The 21,762-nt window shown below is 41.2% G+C and overlaps 1 long non-coding RNA gene across 1 annotated transcript in view; it reads left to right on the top strand.

Annotated features, from left to right (window-relative positions):
• The first annotated feature begins 8,386 nt into the window (after positions 1-8,386).
• LOC115289245 overlaps positions 8,387-21,762 on the top strand; it is a 25,140-nt gene continuing 11,764 nt past the window's right edge. The window contains exons 1-2 of the long non-coding RNA XR_003907504.1: positions 8,387-8,461; positions 18,912-19,053. This is a non-coding gene — a long non-coding RNA (uncharacterized LOC115289245). The remainder of the gene's footprint in view (positions 8,462-18,911; positions 19,054-21,762) is intronic.

The following is a 21,762-nucleotide window of genomic DNA, read 5'->3' as shown; positions in this document are numbered from 1 at the left end:
TGTTTATTATCACATTATTTTCTCAATAGCAGCAATAAACACACTAAACTCTCCCTGTTTGCTCACACGTGTATTACTGCTCACAGTCGTCAAGAAAGGCAAAGCTTTGAAGAATGCGCTCATTATCGGGAAGGGGGACGGGGGGCACCCCTGTGTTGCTGGCTCTCACCACCAGCCTTGGAACCCCACCTCTGTGACCTGGGAGGCAGCCAGAGGCTCAACATTTGTGCAAGGGTCCAGGGTCAACCCGCAAGGAGCTGGGCAGGGGTGCCCAAGCTGATCAAGTCCAAGGCTGACCACCAACATATTTGATTCAGTTTCTCCACATGTGCTTTTGACCACATAGGAAAAGTGTAAATAAACACCAGAGCAAATGTTGGGTACCCTGATGAATGTTTTTTTTTTTTCAAAGTGTAAGTCATGGCCCTTTAGCACACTATGAAACATGTTTAATGGGTCATGATCAGCATTTTAGAATAAAAGAGAAGATAGAGTATAGAGCAGTAGAGTATTGGTTGAAACAACAACAACAAAAAAAAACCTTTTGGTTTCGTGTGTACAGGCAGACATAAGGATGCATGTGTGGGTGCACACTGTGAACCATGAGGATTCCTTACCATAATGGATACCAAAAATGTTTGATGAACACAACAGATGATTTAAGCCTTCAAAGAAAATGGCAGAGTCCTAAACAAAAACAGTTCACTTTAGAGCTGGAGAGAGAGAGCTGGGTTTGAATCCTGGCCCTCCCATGTAGCAGTTGTGTGATGTGGGACTTGTCACTTCCAACTGCAGCCCTACCATCTGCCAATGAGAATGAAGCACCTGCTTCCTCGGGTTATTGAGGGAACATGGCGGCTGATGTGCACGGTGGAGAGAGTGGTGGGGCTGAAACCAGAGCTCTGGGCTGTCTGCTCAGCTCTGTGACTCAGCAGCTGGCACTGAGCAGGGCCCTTCCCCTCTCCAGGCTTCATCTCAGCCTCTGTAACACGTGCATGTGTTGAGGACATTGACCTCACTGGTCTGTTGTGGGGAATAAGGAGATGTAAAAATGTGAATGTGCTTTGTGAATGGAAAGTGCTAGAAAATGTGGGGGCTTGTTATTTCTACTTTTATCTCATGCTGTTCCTGGTAGATACTGGTGGGTCTATCTCAGAAGCCACTGGCCAAGGCCACAGCCTGCGTGTAGCTCGGGCCCCAACGTGACTTGAGTGACAGAGCCTCAGACAGAAAACCAGAATGTGGAAAACTTCTCCAGCATTTCTATCTCCTGTAAAGACTTCAGTGTACTTCTGCTGACCAGGGAAAAGGCTTTTTTCCAGAGGAGATAGAGTGGAAGGTAGGCAGAGAGACGGCCTGTAGAAGACTCCATTTTAAATGCATCTGGTTATCCGGTGACAAACTATTCTCCGTGCTGACTGCAGCCTTTTGCGAACATTCCAGTCTGGTTTCAAGCCTTGCTGAGTACCAAAGTCACCTACACAACTATTTAAAAATAAGATTCCCAGGCTGCTCCTGGAGAATTTGTGTCGCTTGGCCTAGTGTGGCACTCAGTCAGGTGACCTTTCTTAAAACCTCCTCAGGTGACTGTGATAACACACCCAATTTCTGAGTCTTTCCAGGAGAAGGGAGACAAGTGATCATCCCGAGTCTTGGATTCATTCTCTAAAAGGACAGAGAACATTTCCTAGCAAGGTGGTTCTCATATTTCAATATGCTTAAGAATTGTCTCAGGGACTGTCACTGGCAGGATCCTGGACCCCATGTGAAAGATTCTGACCCACGTAGAGCCAAGGAGCAGGGCTGATAAATACCCCAGGTGCTTCTGAAGCAGATGGAACTGAAACCAGCCTCTTGAAAACTACTGCAAATTACTGACAAATCACTTCACCTCTCTGAGCCTGCTTCATCAGCTCTACTATGGGGTTCAAATGAGAATGGTAATTTGTAAACTGCAAAAGGGCCTCAAAGCAGGCTTATTCCCCTTAACCAGATAGCTGCATGAGGGCAGAAAGGTCTGCAGGGCAAAATCCACCCATTTCCAACTGATTCCAAACCATATCCATAAGAGACAACAGATCACAATTCCTTTGAAAACCAAACAAGGTAAAAAGCCAAGGTTTTTTAGTTTCTCACTCATCCAGCTGCCCCATTCTTATTGAATTTATGCTGATTTCTTTCAGCTACAGACCTAGGGGCAGTGCTTATTTTCAAGGACAAGATAAGATCCTGTATTTAAAGCCTACGTGAAGGACTGAATGAATTAAAAACTCTTCACATGCCTGTGCTGTTCCTGGTAAATACAGAAGGATTCAATCATCAGAGACCATGATCTAGATAATACCAGTTCCCACCAAAGTCCTGGACTCAGACTGTCGGAGATGGAAGTCACCTAAATACTTTTATATAAGAAAAATGAGACCCAGAGAAGGTCACACCAACACAGGTTATAAAATCCACCCCATTTGACTTCCATATCACTGGTCTTTTCCCTCCAGAAGGCCTGATAGTAAACATTTTGGATACCCACCATCATGTTTTTTTAAGCATGCACTTGAGATTCAAAGATGAACAGGATATAATCCTTCTCTTAAAGGGCCTTTCAGTTTAAGCAGGGAGGTAAGGAAAAGAAATCTGATAGTAACTGATGAGGGATCATAAGGCAAGCTGAGAGCCAAGCACCAACCAGCACACCCCCCTCCCCAGGGGGGATATGTATGACATTCCTCGGGCACTCCTGGCTGCCCAAGGACAAAGGAAAGGACAGAAAACAAATGGTTAAACTGATAGAGTCTCCATCAGTTTACAAATATCTTAGTAATATTACAAGAAAAGGGCAGTCTTATTAAAAGCCTAATCTCCAGAACTCCCTACTGTCTTAATGTTAATGCATTTCTAGAGGGAAAAAGAACCTTAGCTTGACAACATCTAGGCCTCCAGTAATCTGTGACTCCTCCTGAGTATATGAAAATCCCTTTAAGGAACTTCCTCATGACTTTATCTCCCCACCTCCACAGTATAAAACCAGTCAGTCCTTAACCCTCTCCCCATCGGTGCAGCTCTTTCTGCCCACGGGTCTGTCCCCATATTTTAATACAATCATCTTTTTTGCACCAAAGACATCATCAAGAATTCTTTCTTGGCCATCAGCTCCAAATCCCCACCACCACTCCCAAACACTATCAGTAGCAATTTCAGAAACCTCCAACAACTCACAAATCAGACCAGAAAGAAAAAGTGTGAGTGATGCATGGCATGTCAAGCAAGCCAACGTTGGCTGCACTTTGAAGTGTATGGCTGGGCAAGAACTGGGGGGCCACGTCAGCCAGGCAGAAACCCAACTGAGGACTGCTTGGGTAGGCAATGAGAAAACAGGTCTCTAGAGATCAGGTAAAAGGAGAAATGGCTGGAGAGATGTCAGCTGGGTTAGAATAAGATGAGCCTTGAACACTGGGTTGAGGAATTTAGATAGCATGGGAGCAACTGAAGGATTTTGAGCAAGGAAGCAACCCAATATTATAGAATCATGAAATCCACAGCACTTTGCAAATTTCACAGTGTATTGAATCACTTGAGACTCTTGCAAACTCTGATTCAGCAGGTCTGGAGAGGGACCCCCAAATCCTGGCATTTCTAATAAGATCCCAGGTTATAGGAGGCTACGGGTCAGGAGACCACACTTGGAGTGACAAGATTCACGCTTATTCCAGCCCTGTGGGTTTCAACTTGGCTATATGTCAGCATCACCTAGACAGCTTTACAAAGACTGCTAATAAGTGTGCCCTAGACTGAAAACCAATAAAATCAAAATAGTTGGCAGGGGTGGGGAGGAGATAGAGACATTAATAATTTTAAATGCCCAGCTGTGACTACAATGTGCAACCAAAGCTGATGTCCTAATTCCAGTGCAACCTCTCCTACCTTTAGAAGAAAGAGAGAGCAAGGAAGTGACCTGTGTAAGATCACTCATTTCATGGAAGGCACTGTAAGAGATTTCCGACTCTATCAGGCAGCCTTTATGCAATAATCTTTAAAGTTAAAAAAAATCTTATATTTTGAACAGAAGGGTGCAAATCTTATTTGGGGTATTTTTCTGGCAAAGGTCTTGGGTAGTATTCCGTGATATTATTCTTAATATTGGCCTTTAATTGTTTTTAATTTATTTATTTACTTAGAGAGAGAACAAGCTGAGGAGGGGCAGAGAGAGGGAGAGAGAGAATCCTAAGGAGGGTCCACACTGCCAGCATGGAGCCCAATGTGGGGCTTCAACTCAGAAACTGTGAGATCATGACCTGAGCCAAAATCTACAGTCCGATGCTTAACCAACTGAGCCACCTTGGTTCCCTAGCCTTTAATCTTTTCGATTAGCAGGTGAAGAGAAATCCCTCTGAACTTGCCTTCCCATATGGCAGCTGCATGATCCTATAACAAAGTGCGTAGGAAGCTTAAAAAAAAAATAAAAAGACTGGCAATAAGTTGCAATTGTGCTTGGTTAGCTAGAAATTGAATTCCGGAAGTGTAGATAATTTAAAATTTAAAGACCAGGAAAAATAAAAGCAAAAATCTGTCTATTTGGCTTTTTTCCTCACCCCCCAGAGGCAGCACTGCCCTGAGTGACAAACAGCTGCCTTGGCTCTGTGCCTGTCCCCGCTGCTGTCACTCACTGGGCTGCCTTGCGCAAGTAACTGGACTCTTGAGCCCCAATTTTCTCATCCGTGAAATAAAGGAGGTGGAATCAGATGACCCTGAGTCCTTCCCCTCTGAGCTGCTACAGTTCCAAGTAAAACAGAACTCAGTGGGGGAGAAAAGGGGACAACAACTTAAAAAAAAAATCCAACAGAGTAATGAACTAAAAAGTGAGGCAATTAAGGAAGTCCATTCTGGCAAACAGACACTACTAGTTGCTCTTCCAATACCCAAGTTCCTTTCCTTCCTTTGGATCTTTTCTCCAGTTATATTTGAGGAGGGTAAGGGGACAAGATTTAAAAAAAAATGCATTTCTTGGACTCTCTTGCATTAAGATTGACCATGTGCCAAAATTCTGCCCAGCGAGACATAAGCAGAAGTGGGTTGATGATTTCTAGTAAATTTTGCTTTCCTAATTCAACTGTTATCTCTCTCTCTTTCTTGTTCCTTAGCTTTTCTTCCTGCACAAGATGTATTTCTAAATTTCCAATCCATAGTACCCACAAATGCTTTTAAGGAGTTATCTACTCACATATTTAAATACTAGTAAACATACATCTAAAGTGTTGCTAGGAAGATCACTGTGACCTCACTATTGTGATCATCCCTCAAAATCTCCAATTTGCCAAGAATCACTAGTGACTTAATCGAATGACCAATCATTGAATTGCTGAATCAAAAAAAAAAAAAGTTTTCTTTAACCCAATTATAAAATTTACAGCAGTCCTTCTTAGTGTCCCAGAGGAGAGCTAAGGAGAAATGTACTTTGGTTTCTAATTTTTTATATTCCGAATTCCACCTCTCAGCCAGGTCACAAACGTTAAATATTTCATAAACGATAGGGAAGGTTTCCTTCACCCAGTGCATTTTCAATCCAGGTTAAGACCTTTTCAACTGAGTTGATTTCTTGAATTAGTCACATGAGTGAGAGAAAAGGGGTGGTTCCATTTCAATAGCGTGCCAAGATTGGCAATATTCTACACATTTATCTCTATATATATATCACATTCCCAGCAATCAGGACACATACACACATCTTGCACAAACATATACGCTCAAGCCCCATCCACACAGACCTGACTGCTTAGTCAGGCTGACAAATATATTACGGCACTGTAGACTGTGTGAAAGGAATAGACCATACATTTGCCTACAAAGCACTAAGGACTTCAGAAGAGACTAGGCTTCTGAAATTAGAAATATATCTTAATTTTTGTCTGTGCTCTGAAATATATAGATTCTGTCTAAAAGCTTACATCAGGCCATGTAACCCAATTTCTCGTCTTTTAATGATACAGAAATTATACAGTACCGATGGAGGCAGAGACGGAGATACACTTTTGTATCCTATCTTGATAAGGGTCATTTGAGAGGCGAAGCACAGGGTTGTTTTACTCTATAATGAATGATGTGCAAAACCTCTCCAAGAATAAAGAAAAGCCTCATGGGCTTGTCTGCTTGGCATGGATGTGTATGTGCCTGAGTGATGAATGCATAGCACTATGAGCATGTAAAGGCGCTAGTGCAAAACCTTTCTTAAGCTCTACATCCTGATGTATACTGCACAACTCCCTAATTTTCCCCCTATTCAAGAAAGTAAATGCATGAACTAAGAGAAGCAGAGAAGGCAGAAGACTGGATTTAAAACTCACTTAGAGAATGAGCCCATGCATTCATTAAAATCCTTGACATTCATGCTATGCATTTCAGTGAAATTCATAATTCACAAGATAGAATGCAAAAATTGCATAACATATTAAGCTAGTCTCCATGAAACACAAATAATTGCTATGTATTTTCTAAGTGGTTAATAAAAAAGTGCTCTTTTGTTTCTTTTTTGGTTAACTAAGCATTAGGTGAATGGGTCCTTTAGCAAATTGCCCTCTTGGGCATTTGCTAACCACTGCTGTAGAACTGGAGCTGAGCCAATTGGTCATTCCATGGTAAACTAGTCAACTACTCCATAAAGTAGTCTGGGTTGGGTTGTCCGTGATTTCACCTAGGGCCTCCCATATCTTGTGATTGCCATTAATAAGCCATTTTAAAGCATTATAGGTATTTCCAATTACAACAATGGAATTAGTGAGAACAATTCCATTGTTTCATATAGTTGGTGTTTAGGCTTCCAGCTGATTTTACTGTGGTCGAAGCAACCTTAATAATTCTAAGTTACATTGAAAATCTTTAACTGGAAAGAAAAAAAAAAAAAAGCTCTCCCTTTTTATTGTTTAGCTCCTGAGGTGACGTGTGTATTACACACCACTTGTGTCCCACATAACCTACGAGGGAATTATGATTTCTCTTTAAGAAAGCACTTAATAACAATAGAATTTTGTTTCTATCTGTAATTGTATCAAGTTCTCGCTTTAATATAGAGCTGTCTTCATTTGTTTATATAAATGTGATCTTTGAAATGCCAGGCATACTTATTTCAGAGGCCTTGGACCCTTCTGTCTCCGTGTACACGGACACCCATGCCCCGCCTCTGGGTGGGAGGCAAGGGTGCCCACATGCGTTGCATGTTCACACATGGGAAAATGCAATGGTGAATCACACTCCTTCTGATAGAAGAGTAGTATCATGGTTGATACAAACCCCTCCTGATGGTCAAAAACAGAGTCCCTCTCACTTCCATTAGCCCCCCTCCCTGCTATTTAAACATCCTATACCTATTTACTAATGGTTATGCCATTGCCTAAGTGTTAGTGAGGAGGAATTACAGTCTTCAACCATTTCTTCATTTAACCTCCAGTGCTCAACTCCCCAGTGGGAGGCTCTACTTCAAGTCTTACTCTTTTACAGTCCTTCCTTCTACTGAAAATCTTCCGATGAATCCCTACCTTCTACAGGATAAAGGGAAGACTCTTTAACATGGTGAACCAAGGTCTTCCTAGGCTGTTCTGCATAACCTGCGCTGCTCACCTCTGGGTAGCCTGTGGACTTGACTGCATTCCTCACCTGTTCGCAGCCCCACCCACGGGTGTGGGGGGGAGTACCTCCCCCTGATTAGGTCATTCTCAATCCTAAAGGATGCCTCCTCATTCTTCAGTGTTTGTTTCAGCAAATCAACTCCCCAGCAGAACTTCCCAAGGCAGAATCTGGTGCTCTTGACTTCATCCTCAAATGTAAGTATTTATGTTGTGGTTAAGAACTGAGCCTGTACTAGAACCCCCACTGCACAAATCATAAAAACATATGCATGGAGTTTCTCTAAGCTTCTAGGTTGTAGTCTTTAAAATGATAATGATAATGCCCAACACACTGTTTGTTGTAAACATTTAAATTACTCCCACCCTTGAATCCATGTTTTTCTCAGGAAAGTAGACTGAATCAATCACCATCTTAATGGCATCTAACCAGAGTCTAACGTATCTGGCTTCTAGATTAAGATACCTAGTTTCTAACGAATCTTAGATGAGATATTATTTTCAGGAAGCCATCATCATGCCTCTCCTGCAAGGCACCAAGTCTTACCAGTCCCTATCATGGCCATCTTTGCCTTTGGGATTTGCAGGTTGCACAATGCTTAGCAGACAATGCAGATGCTCACTTAGACCTTGTGAGGAAACATGTGTCACAATAAAGTTTGGCTACATCCAGGCAGACCTAACCATAGCCACTGTGGGGCCCTGAAATGTATTCAAGTGGCTGGCAATATAAACTCATAGGTTCTTGCTAGGGTCTCCTTTTTAGGGAACAGAAGAATGTGACCCTTAGAGGACCTCCATAGAGGAATGTGCTTTAGGGGTTTCGGAAGCATCCCTCAAGGACCCTGGTAAGTCCAGACGCAAACTTAGCTCCTATAATTAGCCTACACAAAGGCTCTGTGTGTGTCTTTTTATTCCTGTTTATTTGCTAAATTATGCTTTACCCACTGTCGGGCACACAATGCGCCATAAATGCTGACCATTAATAGTACAGCCCAGAAAATCCTTGAAAGCAAATGGGTGTATTTTTTCATCTTTTTATTTTGATGCAGTACTTAAAACATGATACCCAGAAAGACCTCAATGAATACTATTAGAGTTAATAAATTATGCTTATAGTAATTATAGTCATTTATAATACATAGACATTTTGTATATTCACTGCCTTAATTATTTTCAAAATGATGCTGTGACATAATCTTCCATCTCTCCCGCTGAAGACCCTGAGACTCAGGGAAGGAACAGGGCTTGTCAAAGCTACAGAACTAAGGATGTGGCCAAGATCCTTACACACATGTTGCTATGTTTGTTGTTGTTGTCGTTGTTGCTTTGAGTTCAAACTTGACGGTCTTTTCATTACACAATGATGTATTTATTTAGCTGAATTTGACATGGTCGTGTTATTCAGATACACCTGCCACCCATCGAATGACTTCTGATCTTTTTCTTCTCACTTGAAGCTTTTAGCCAACCTCAGAAAATCCCCCAAAATCATGATTCAGAGCTATAACTAACCCAGAAGCTGTACTGGAATGAAAGGGAAAGGAAACACAGAAGTCATTATCTGCAAAAAGGAACAGTCTGAAATCACTTCTATCAAGTGCAATGCCAGTAATCTCCACTGAATTTCTGAAGGAACATATGTAATTGGATAGATAGTTTCCAAGAACATTCAAAGTTATAACACTCTCAGCATTTAATATATAGGAGTATGTTATTCTTTCAGTAAATCCTGACTGTATTAAAGTTTCAGATGATGGATGGATACAATGAAAACATCTTGGAATGCCCCTTGTCATTTTTACTACTTATCCACTCAAAGAGAAGTTCCAGCCAAGTTATTATTTCGCAGTTAAAATAGCCTAAGATAGTAAAGGTTCCAAAACCCATGCCTCATTCTTAAGAACATTCCCATAATTTAGACGCAAGCTTTTTATTAAATATATAAAGGTACAAAATTTATAAAACTCATAAAAAACCTTCCCATTTCTGCTCCCTGTGTGTCTGGCTTGCTACAGTCTTGTGCATACTACACAATCATTAACGCTGCTTTGCATAATGGAGCCTTGTAGAAAGCAACATGGATGATTTAAATATCTTTAAAGCCTCAGTTTTAAAGGGGGAAATGCATCCTTTTATGTATCTAACCGGTGACCTTCTATGAAGTAAAACAAGGGCAGCCAGTTCCCTTTACCTTTCCACATGGCTCAGAAGGAAAGCAAGCAAGATCATTGCACAGAATGAAAATTGAGGATTGTAGGATTTTTCCTCAGGTAATGACATTTTTTCTCCCCATTAGCATCTTAACAGCATATGGATTAGAGATCATTGGGATGCGCAGCTGTAAGGTCAAGTCCACACTGCCAATAAAGGGACAGACAGCTTGATGAGAAATTATGTGACTGTCCTCAGAAGTGGATGGGAAAGGCGGTAACCTCTCAAATCTCTCTCCGCCAAGTCACACTCCAAAAGCCTTAAATGAGTCTTCCTTGGCTCTTTTGGAAGGAGAGTTGCCAATGCTATGCTATGTAGGTCCCAGATAATTCATTACGTGAGACAAAGTATGTGAAACTACTTAGTTATTTTATTGGGATTATTTATTTTTTATTGGTAAATTTTAACCTTAGGTGCAAGGATGATAAACGTTCTTTGTAAATTACAAGCTGTTATATGAATTAAGATGAAATTATGATCATAATGGGAAGTGCTTCTGCTCCCCACTGTTCCCCAGGGCTTGCGGCACAGAGAGGGAATCTATCTTTATGCCTCTCACTTACCCTCATAGGTCTCAGGTGGGGAGGGACGGTAGCACACAAGGAGAACTCGATCTGGCCCAAGGAAAAGCAGAAACTAGACACTGAAAGCATGCTCCTGGTCTTTGCAGAGCTAGCTGGGAGTGCTTGGAGATAAAAGACAGCTCTTTGGAATCAGACTCTGATGAGCCCCATTTCATAAGCTTAAGTGGGTCCCTTGCCATGGATGACACGTGTGACAGGAAAAGGGAGAGGGTAAGAAGGAAAACACACAGTGGGAAACACCATCCCCCTCAAGACCAGGAAAAGTCCCTGGAGATTGTATATTCTTTAGGGAAAAGTTTCTTTTGTGTTTACTTCAGATGTACTGCCTCTGAGAATCATTGTCTGACCTGGGAGTGATGTGTGCATGGTGTGGGTAGGAATGCGTGTTCAACCCAGGGTTTGTCCACAAAGGACCAGAATCCCCCAAGAAGATTGGGGGTATGTATTTTTAAGGGTATTGTTTACATTTATTTATTTATTTTGATAGAGCGAGCGAGAGAGAACGAATATGAGCAGGGGAGGTGCAGAGAGAGGGAGGGAGAAAGAATTCCAAGCAGCCTCTGCACTGTCAGCACAGAGACCAATGTGGGGGTTGAACTCATGCACTGTGAGATCATGACCCGAGCCAAAACCAGGAGTCAGATGCTCAACCGACTGAACCACCCAGGCCTCCCAGGGTTGTGTACGTTTATTTCACAGTGGAGGAGAGATGTGAGAAGTGGCCAGCCTTGAGCTTCTCTACACAAGTCCAATATGCAGTTGGTCTTGGAGAGCACGCAACTCAGGCTTTGGGAACCGTGAACTCATGTATAATTACAGCTGCTTTTTTATTTTCATACTGCTTCTTGAAATCTATTTAATATCTAACATTCTATTTAACATCTAATATTCAGAGTCTTACTCCCAATGCTGTAATTCCCTTCAGTTATCACCAAACCTTAGAGAAAAAAAAAGTCTTAGGCAACACAACATAATTATATTAGTAGAATTATACAAAATTAAGGTCCCAGGAATTAAGAAAGGTGGTCTTCTACACCAAATACCTCTAATGAGGCCAGTAGCAACATTTAATGGAAAGAAAACAAAGGTCTAGAGTTCCAGGTAGTGAGCAGTAGAAAGTGAGCATAGGTCCAAAGTGACAAGAGCAAGGAACGCCTTAGAGTTCTACAAAGAAGTAACTGCCTCACGGATAATTCCTGAATGCGTATTAGGGAAAGCCCCTCTTTCCACAAATATTCTTGTGGAAGTTTTCCCCTGTCTACATTATTACCACTTATTATGATTCTAATTAGCATCAAACTATTCCATAAATATTTATGGAATTGAATACACGGAATAATGTATTCACTCTACAAATATTTACGGAGTGCTCTCTGCATACATAACAGTTTCCCCAAAATGCGTCCTTAGATCCTCACATCTGTGCAACTCATGCATACATGTCCCCATAGCCACCCACACAGAAGTGCGTTTGTACACATTGCTGCATACACACATATATACACAGCCACTCAATGCCCGCATATATAGGTATGGAATATACAGAAAGACACACCATCCCATGCACTGGAAGGTGGCACATCAGCTACAGTGTTGATGATCTAAGACCCCAGACTTCTGCTCAGACAGCACTGGCAGAAGCAGAACCTCCTGGTTCCTCAGTACCAGCTTCTCCCAGGTCTCTGCTGTGGCTGCAGGAATCCTGACAAAGCAACAGCCCTACTCTCTCTCCTGGACTGACAGCCCCACGGCCCCAAAAGGGAGGTTGTAAGTCAGAACTCTGGACTCTAAATAGGCAGAAGCCATCTTTCCGATAGCTGAGTCCTAGGGAAAAGATCACTGGGTTGGTTCCCGTCCCAGCGAGATCTCCATTACTTCTTCTGCCTTATGCTCTAACCACACTGCTTATTCCTTGGCCAGTTCTTGGGGCACAGGCTGGAGTGCACATCTCAGAGAGTTGAGGCACACCCAGAATGAAAAGGAGAGGAAATAGCAAGTAAAAGGAAAGGGAAAAAAACACACAAAAACAACTACAGGTAGGTAAAGAGTAAAAGGAAAATATAAATAGTAGATGAACAATAAGACCAACCCTCAAGACATGATGGAATGGAGACAGAGGATGAAAATACTAAACAAGTAAATTCCAAAGATTTGTCATCTAATAGGTGACTGTTGAGAAAGCAGGAGGGATATTCTTGTGCTGGAAATTTGATGTGTCTTGCCAAGGTCGGGGGACTCCTTGAAAATTCCAATGAGCAGACCCAGCTGAATAGAGTAAAAAGTATTTATTTTTTATAACAGTTTATTGTCAAATTGGATTCCATATAACACCCAGTGCTTCTCCCCACAAGTGCCCCCCACCATGACCATCACCCCCTCTCCCTCCCCCTCCCCCTTCAGTTCATGGTTCATTTTCAGTATTCAGTAGTCTCCCTTGATCTGTGTCCCTCACTCTCCCCCTCTCCCCGTCTCTCTTTCCCCCTTCCTCTCCCCATGGTCCCCTGCCAGGTCTCTCCTGTTAGACCTATGAATGCAAACATATGGTATCTATTCTTCTCTGCCTGACTTATTTCGCTTAGCATGACATCCTCAAGGTCCATCAGCAATCAGACATCAAAAGGAAATAAAAGGCATCAGAATCGGCAAAGAAGAAGTCACTTTCCCTTTTTGCAGATGACATGATACTCTACATGGAAAACCCAATCGACTCCACAGAAGCCTTCTAGAACTGATCAGTGAATTCAGTAATTTTGCAGGGTACAAAGTCAATGTACAGAAATCAGTTGCATTCTTATACATCAAAAATGAAGCAATAGAAAGAGAAAGCAAGAAACAGATCCCATTCACAATTGCACGAAAAACCATAAAATACCTAGGAATAAACCTAACCAAAGACGTAAAAGACCTGTATGCGGAAAACTATAGAAGACTTATGAAGGAAATTGAAGAAGACACAAAGAAATGGAAAAACATTCCGTGCTCATGGATTGGAAGAATAAACATTGTTAAAATGTCATTATTACCCAAAGCAACTTACACATTCAATGCGATCCCCATCAAAGTTGCACCAGCATTCTTCTTGAAGCTAAAACAAACTATCTTAAAATTCATACGGAACCACAAAAGACCCCGAAGAGTAAAAAGTATTTAAAACTTTACTTAAACACACCAATTTTAAAAAGCATTTAAAAGAAATTAAACTAAGCATGTGTAGTCAATAGGTTCCGTGTTGTCCTATGAACATTTATTGAGCATCTAGGAGACGACATTAGGTTTGGTCTGACATCTGTTTTCCTTTGGGTTTGAGGTTTGCACAGCCCAGTATCTACATGGACTTGTAGACTGGGAGAACATGGTAAACGGTGAATCCGAACAATCAACCAGAAATAGAATGGATGGTGTTTCTAAAAGGATGGAACAAATGACAAAACCAGGCTTTCTCTTGCAACGTGCAAGCCTGACTAAATTACATTTCCGCATCCTTTTTTTTTTTTTTTTTTTTTTGGTATTTGTTCTATTTGAGGAAACAGCAACATTTTATCTAAGGCATTTTTATAGGTGCAGGCTAATTGTTTCTAGCTCAGCTTCCTTATATTTGGAGAGTTTTCATTATGACAAAATCATTCTTTATTTCTCTGACTCATCCTTCTTTGGTACAATGAAAATACTGGTGATTCCACTGAGGTTATGAATATGATCAATGATGTTAACAATATGAGTGCGATAAAGCAAATTGCTTCATTACCTTAAAAAAGTCCATATTTATTAATATATAATTAGCAAATAAAACTCATATGAATTTAATATTTTAAGGAATAGAATGGGCCTTTTTGCATTAGTTATCAATGTGACTTAGCTTAAGAATTTTTATTTAACTTCTTTAGAAACTTTTAAAAGACAGTAAGTCCATTACATAAGATTGGACTCAGTCACTACAGCTAAGGAACAATTAACTATTGATTTCAGGAAATGTTAGAGGCCATGTAACAATTTATAAATATTTTTCATATTAAAGGGAAAACACCCCCAAAATGTATTCCCTACTCTTTAATACAAAATACTATAATTCAAAATATTCTTAAGCAAGGTGTCATAGATGCCAAGTGAAAAAGATAGTCAACAGTTTTCAGAATCAAATACCAAAGAGAGTTCAGGTATGATAATTTCTTAAAAAAAAAAAAAACCTCTCCAGGATCTGGAAAATAGATCACTAGTCTCCCTTCTGTGAGGCATTTTAAAGGAATGAAGACAGGTAGATCTAGGTTATGGAAAGCAGAGGAATTCTCCAGAAAGGATGGAGTCTAAAAAGATAATTACAAGTGTCAACAAGGAGACATATCTGTGCCCCTTCTATATCAAGATAAGCATGTCCTGCCTGGGCACTCTGTGCCTGTGTTGGGTAGCTCCTGTATCCAGCCTTAGGTGTACATGTGTGTATCCACATGACTATCCATCACTAGAGTCTATCTCCTTGAGGGGAAGAAGTTTGCTAATATTCAACTTTTTATTGTCCCAAAGCCTAGTGAGACACCCATCCAACAGTGTAGGCCTAATTCTACACTAGTTATTTCAGTGCAAAGTTCTGTTGCTGTTTTTCCCTCTTTAAGGAATCTCACATAGATTTGGGGCCCAGTACAGAGCTGACAGATGGCATTGCCTATTATCACCAGACATCACAGAACTTGGAATGCCGGAGAGAATTGCCTTCACATAATCAATGGACTGAGTTAATGCTGTAAAATTTTGACAGCTGCTTAACTGACATATCCCCATCGCCATCCCCATCTTCACATCCACTCTTCAGTCCTAGCTCTCCTTGGAACTCCCAGGAGTCTTGGTTTATTACCCTAGAGGAAAATAATCCTTGAATGACAGAGTGTCAATTCTGGCAGGGATCTAAAGATACCTCTAATCTCTTGGTTCTCAAACTTCGTTTTGGAGGAATTCAGAGATAACAGAGATGATCTGCCTCTAAAGTCAAATGAGATAATCCTAAGGGAATTTCTACTCAGAGTCCAGCAATGAATGAGATACGCCACATAGATTATCACATCACGTAATATAAACAAACCCATGCAGTCTTTCCCTAATCTTCATGGAAAAAAAATAAAGCTACTGAATAGAATTTCTTGATTACAACATTTCTTTGCACAAATTTTCATGAACTTTTAGCTCTTTCTATTGTTTCTCTGCTGGCAGGCAATGAAAAAAAAAAGTTGACTAGCATCATACCTGTTATCAAGTGTCTTTCCTTAGCCTGGCAGGCTTGCTTTTACTTTCTATGTGGAAGGTAGATCTGGATTATTTTTTTATCCTGCTTATATGTAATTTCTTAAAATTATTTTATGTGTTATTCCATTTGAGATTCATGAATATGAGTAAATACAGAATATTTTCTACTAGAAAAGTCTTTCCTGTTAGGACATAGGAATTATAATAATTTACTTGCATTTCAGTGCAATTTCATTGCACCACAACTTCCTGTTGCTCTCTACCAGATTGAAGAATATGGCTGTGTTCCACACCCATCATTTCATTTATAGATGAAATGAGTGATGCTTCCAGAGAGGAAGGGATTTACCCTCAGTCACATGGTACTTGGGCCTAGGAGACAAGATGAGAACACAGATAATTCATCTCTTGAAGCCAAGGCCTGTCCTCCTCACTCCAATCGCACAGAAATAGCTCATCCATGCTAATGACCTAGAACTGGGTTTTCTTAGTTATTTTTGAAATTAAAAAGCTATCCAAATTCAAATTTTGAAAAAGCCACCAAGAGGGAGAGGCACTTGAACAGAACAATTTCTTTCAAGAAGTGTGCATAGGCTGACAAGGGGAAAATGTATTCAAGGGGTAGAAAATTTCCCTTTGTACCCACAGGCAGTCTGTACAGGAGAAGTCCATGGACTTTGTTGTCACTGCTGTTCTGTGAATATGCAGCTCGAGACCCAGAGCCGTTATCGCCCCCTGGGAGGCTGGAGCACTCAGCCCAGTGAGACACTCACTAGTGGTAGCAGGAGCCACAGGTATACACAGCTGGGATCAGGAATCAGGAAGTAAAATATTGAGCCATTTCAGTATAAAGGCCAAGATTCAAGGCTTTTCCCATTCATCTAAGTCCCTTAAACTAGAGCACCTGGCAATTTGCCGTCTATTACCGAAAGCAAACATGCGCATGGACTAAAACATCTAGAGGGAAATAGAAATTATTGCAAACAATCCTTGAATGGATCCCAGCTGCGTTTTTCCAGGTGTGCAAACCTGAGCAAGTTACTTGAACTCTTTGAACTTGAATTCTTTGCAACCTAGAGGATCTGAGCATTAACAGAGATCACATGTGTAAGGCTTCAGCACGTGGCCAGCACTCAGTGATTCTTGGTCTGTGACTCCTGGTCTCCACTCCAAAGTCCTGTGTCTTCCCTGAGTGCCTAATCCCCTCTCCTGTTCTGATGCTGCTCCTCGGGGTAAGCCCCATTCTCTAAGTCCTTCCTCTGAGGATGCCTACCTTGGGCAGCACACAAGCCTCCCTTCACACAAGTTCCCTTCCTAGCTGTCAGCCCAAAGGTGCCATGCATAATAATACACAGAAAGTGAAGGCTGACTCAGCATGTCTCAAGCACTCCTTTCTGGGTGCGAAAGCTAGAACAAAAATGTCTGTTGCAAAACTCTTTTATTTTTCAAAACCCAGCAGCCTCACCTTCTGAAGCCAGCTGGAAAAGCTGATGAAAAATCAATGGCATTTGATTGTAAACCTGTCAAAATGATAGTGACGGCAGTACATTAATGGTGGCTCCCAGTATTGATCCCTCCTTCCTTTCTCCATCATCGCACATCACCTTCATACTAATAACAGATTCTTTTTTCTAAATTAATCTCCGGACAAGAGAAATCAATAATATTTGCCGGGTGTAAATTTTCCTATCCTGTAGAGCCAACAGTTCCTATTGCTTTGAACTTGAAGAGTGGTACCACCCACGGCACCCACTAGGAGAGGGGGCTTCTATCTGTTGAAATGTGGGCTGACTCTCCTTAGAACAAGGGCTGTACCAACCTAAGCAAAAGATAGGGAGAAAAGAAACCCCAAGGGGCCCCCATAAATGTTTAAGTGATGCAAGTAGGATTTTCATGTAAAATGAGATTTTTGGCGATGCAAAAGATGCCAGTCAACAAAAGTCTAGTGTCATTTCCTTACAGAAAAAAAAATCTAAATGAACTTTTAACTACCTCAAAAGCCACAGAATTAGGGCAACTATTAGATCTGGAAGGAGCATGAGAGCATATCTAGTCTTCTGTCTTCTTTAATTTTTTAAAATATTTTATTTATTTTTGAGAGAGAGAGACAGCATGAGTGGGGAAGATCAGAGAGAGGGAGACACAGAATTCAAAGACAGGCCCCAGGCTCTGAGCTAGCTGGCAACACAGAGCCCGACGCGGGGCTTGAACCCACAAACCGTGAGATCATGACCTGAGCTGAAGTTGGACGCTCAATTGACTGAACCACCCAGGTGCCCTAGTCATCCGACTACAAACTTTGAGATATGGTTTGAAAAGAGAGAACCATTTTATGCTAATGGTTGCATCCTTGGTAAAACAAAATATTGAATTTCTTATTTCAAATAACACTAGATAATAAAATGAGATTTTAAAACAGAAGTAGAAGTGACATAGTTTTAAAATATTTGAAAAACATTGATCTAGTTCAGTGTCCTCAACCTAATAGTGGAGAAGCTTTTCCTGGCAAAAAAGTGAATCTTGAAGTTCACACTGATGTCAAGTGACAGTTATGTTATGATAATACCAGTAATGGTTATTTGTACTTGTGATAATACCAGTAAACATTAAAGCAATAGCTATAATTTACTGAGCATTTACTTCTACAGCCAGTCTGGGCAGACACCTGAAAGAAGTATTTCTAATCCTCAGAGCAAATCTATGCGGCTGCTACTTTCACAGTTGCTCTATCCCCTCCCCCATGGGGGATCATTTGCAAGCCCCCCAGAGGATACCTGAAGTCAGACAGTGCCAAACTCTACACAAGCTATATTCTGTCCTATATGTACATGCCTATGATAGTATTTAATGTATTAATTAGGCATAGTAAGATATTAACAATAACAATAGGACAATTATAACAATAGAGTATAGCAAAAGTTATGTGAACATGCTTTCTCTCTCAAAACATTGCATTATCCTGTATTTACCCTTCTTTATGTGATCATGTAAGATAATAAAAGGCCTAACCCATGAAAGGAACTGAGGTGACTGACATGGCATTGTGATGTAGAGTTAGGCTACTGTCGATGTTCTGACAATATGTCAGAAGGAGGATCATTATCTTCTAGGCCACAGTTGGCCACAGTAACTGAAACTATGGATAAAAGGGACTACTGTATAAATCTTACAAACCTAAGAAAAGAAGGATCAGAAATGCTAAAAGATGTATCCAAGATCACACAGCCAATTGTCAGAGGATCTGGGACTTGAAATCTACTCTGTTTAGTTCCAGGTCTCCTTTTGTCTTTGAAGAGCCATGTTGACTCTGCAGATACTTATGGGAACCATGAGCCTTGCACTGTGCTCCAGACCAAGGATTACCTAAACACAGTCCTATTAAGAAGTGAAATATGAATATGTATCTGGAGGTAAGTAATATCATAAGGCATAAGTATTTAATTGCTCAATGAGTGAAGAATGAGGGTAGGTAGGAATAGCAGGAAAGGTTTTAGGAAAGACTGGAGAGTTTGGGATAGAAACAAAGAAGGGGAGAATATTTTAGGTAGAAATAATGAATCCAAACCACAGAAATAGGAACAATGAGATAATACGGGGGAATGTAAGGTAGTTCTGGAACCATCAGATTTATAGAACACAACCAAAAGAAAGCAGTGGAAGAAGAGGGTGCAGGTGCATTGTAAGGAAGTTGCGATGTGGGGAAGGGGTGCTGCCAATGGGATGCATGGATAAGAGAAGAGGCAGGGAGGTTCCCCCAAGAGGTTATTTCAGTGGCCTCAGTATCACTCCATAAGAACACAGGCTCCAGGGGCTAAAAAAAGGACAAATGGGAGAGACATTGTGAAAGAAACCTGGGACTAAATCAGGACATTTCAGAGGTTGGAGGACGAAGGAAAGGCACATTGCAGACACTCCATGTTGGTGTTCATGAAATGTGAATTACCGTAAAGACATCAGAAAAATAATAGTAACATTATAAAGCAGATGAGGCCATCTACTCTGTATAGAGATTTTCTAGTAACAAATTTCTTTTATACACCTCTCTTGGAATGTTTCTGAAAGATTAGCAAATTAGATGTTACTCTCATCCTTCTAAAATGAGCACTCAGGAGCCCAGAGAATTGAAGTGACTTGCCCTAGGCTATTTGATTTTTTGATTTGAATTCTCTTAGATAGTTCAAGTAATAAATGCAGTGAAGCATAAAGTATATGGTAACAGTGAAATGCCAACATCCAAGACTGAACCTAGAACAAGAGGCAGTGGGCATCTTCTGCCCAGAGGAACTGATGCCTATACAGGATCACACATCTTGTCTTAAGAATTGACATTCTGGTCTTTGCATCATGTCTACCTCCCCTGAACCTGTCTGTTTGCTTCAGACACTGGGCCCTGTAGCTCCCTCTCAATGCAGCCAACACCCTGCTGAAATACAGTAGTTCACATCGGTCCTCTCGGGTCCAAATCACAACCATGTGCTTTCTGAGAAGAGGCCAAAACCCAAGGTCAGCATGTGAGCTGCCCCATGACCTCTCTGACCTCATCTCCTTAGCTCCCTACTGTGTTTACTCAACCCCAGGAACTGAGCCCCTTGCTGTGACTTAAACCCACCAGGCTGGTCCCCACCACATGGCTTCACTCCAGCTGTTCTCCCTGCCCAGACCAGTTCCCCAATGACCACATAACTCACCATCTCCCCCCTTGAGCTATCACCTTATCAGTCTTCCCTTGGGTGCGCTCTTTACAATAACAGCATCCCTGCTACCCTCGTCAGCTTTGTATTCCTCCATGGTATTTATCCCCATCTTCCCCAATATACAATATACTTATTTGTTGTCTGACATGCAATTCTAGAATGTTCCTTCAATGAAAACAGACTTTGGTCATTTTTGCTCCCGGCTATATCCAGAGGGCCTAGAAGAGCTTCCTACATATAGTAGAAACTTAAAAAAAATATTTATCGAACGATGGAATGGATGGATTCCACAGCACTGTAAAGTTTGTTTGCTTGTTTTAATATCTGACCCATATAACCCTTGGGTGGCTAGAGGACCTATTTCTTTCTCACTGCATCATGGACTGGCACTTAATGACATCCCAGGGGCTAGTGACTGTGACCACTAAGCTTACCCCCAGGCCTGCCTCCTCTTGACCTTTCTCCACATGTCATCTGCGGTGAAGCAGAAGTGGAAGAAGGAGGACTTGCAAGTTCTTCATACTAAGACTCGGTCACCTCCTGGCCATGTTGATTGAGCATGTACCCTCCTCAAATCTGGGACTGTGTCAGGAAAATGAGGATGACACCAGCTTCCTCAAAAGCTTGAGAACTGAATAATTTGATGCTTGGAGGTGATGTGAGGAATGATATTTAAAATCAGTGTAACCAGTGAGTTTACACTTAAACAAACACAGAAGATGTCTTTTAAACCAAAAATTCTTAAAAATGTAACTGCTATCCACATAGCAGAAATCAGCTTAAATTTGGATCCAGTCTGGAAGTTGATACTCTGCATTCCTGTGTGAAATGAAATTCTATGAGAGCAGATCTTGCCCAGATTCTTCTGAATTGGGTCTTCTTTTGATATGAAAAGCTGAAATTTTTAGGATGGCACTGCCAAATGCAAACATAAGCACAAAAGGTCCATTAAGTCAGAAGCTGTCATCATCAAGACAGTATGGTATTGGCACAAAAACAGACACATAGACCAATGGAATAGAATAGAGAACCCAGAACTGGGCCCACAAATGTACCGCCAATTAATTTTTGACAAAGCAGGAAAGACTATCCAATGGAAAAAAGACTGCCTCTTGAGCAGGTGGTGCTGGGAGAACTGGACAGCAACATGCAGAAGAATGAAACTAGACCACTTTCTTACACCATGCACAAAAATTAACTCAAAAGGGCTGAAGGACCTGAATGTGAGACAGGAAACCATCAAAACCCTCGAGGAGAAAGTAGGAAAAAACCTCCTTGACCTCAACCGCAGCAACTTCCTACTTGACACATCCCCAAAGGCAAGGGAAATGAAAGCAAAAATAAACTCTTGAGACCTCATCAAGATAAAAAGCTTCTGCACTGCAAAGGAAACAATCAAGAAAACTAATAGACCACCGACAGAAT

Source organism: Suricata suricatta, chromosome 4, assembly GCF_006229205.1.
Source record: "Suricata suricatta isolate VVHF042 chromosome 4, meerkat_22Aug2017_6uvM2_HiC, whole genome shotgun sequence".
Classification (NCBI taxonomy): domain Eukaryota; kingdom Metazoa; phylum Chordata; class Mammalia; order Carnivora; family Herpestidae; genus Suricata; species Suricata suricatta.
This window is presented reverse-complemented; position numbering and strand designations above follow the sequence as displayed.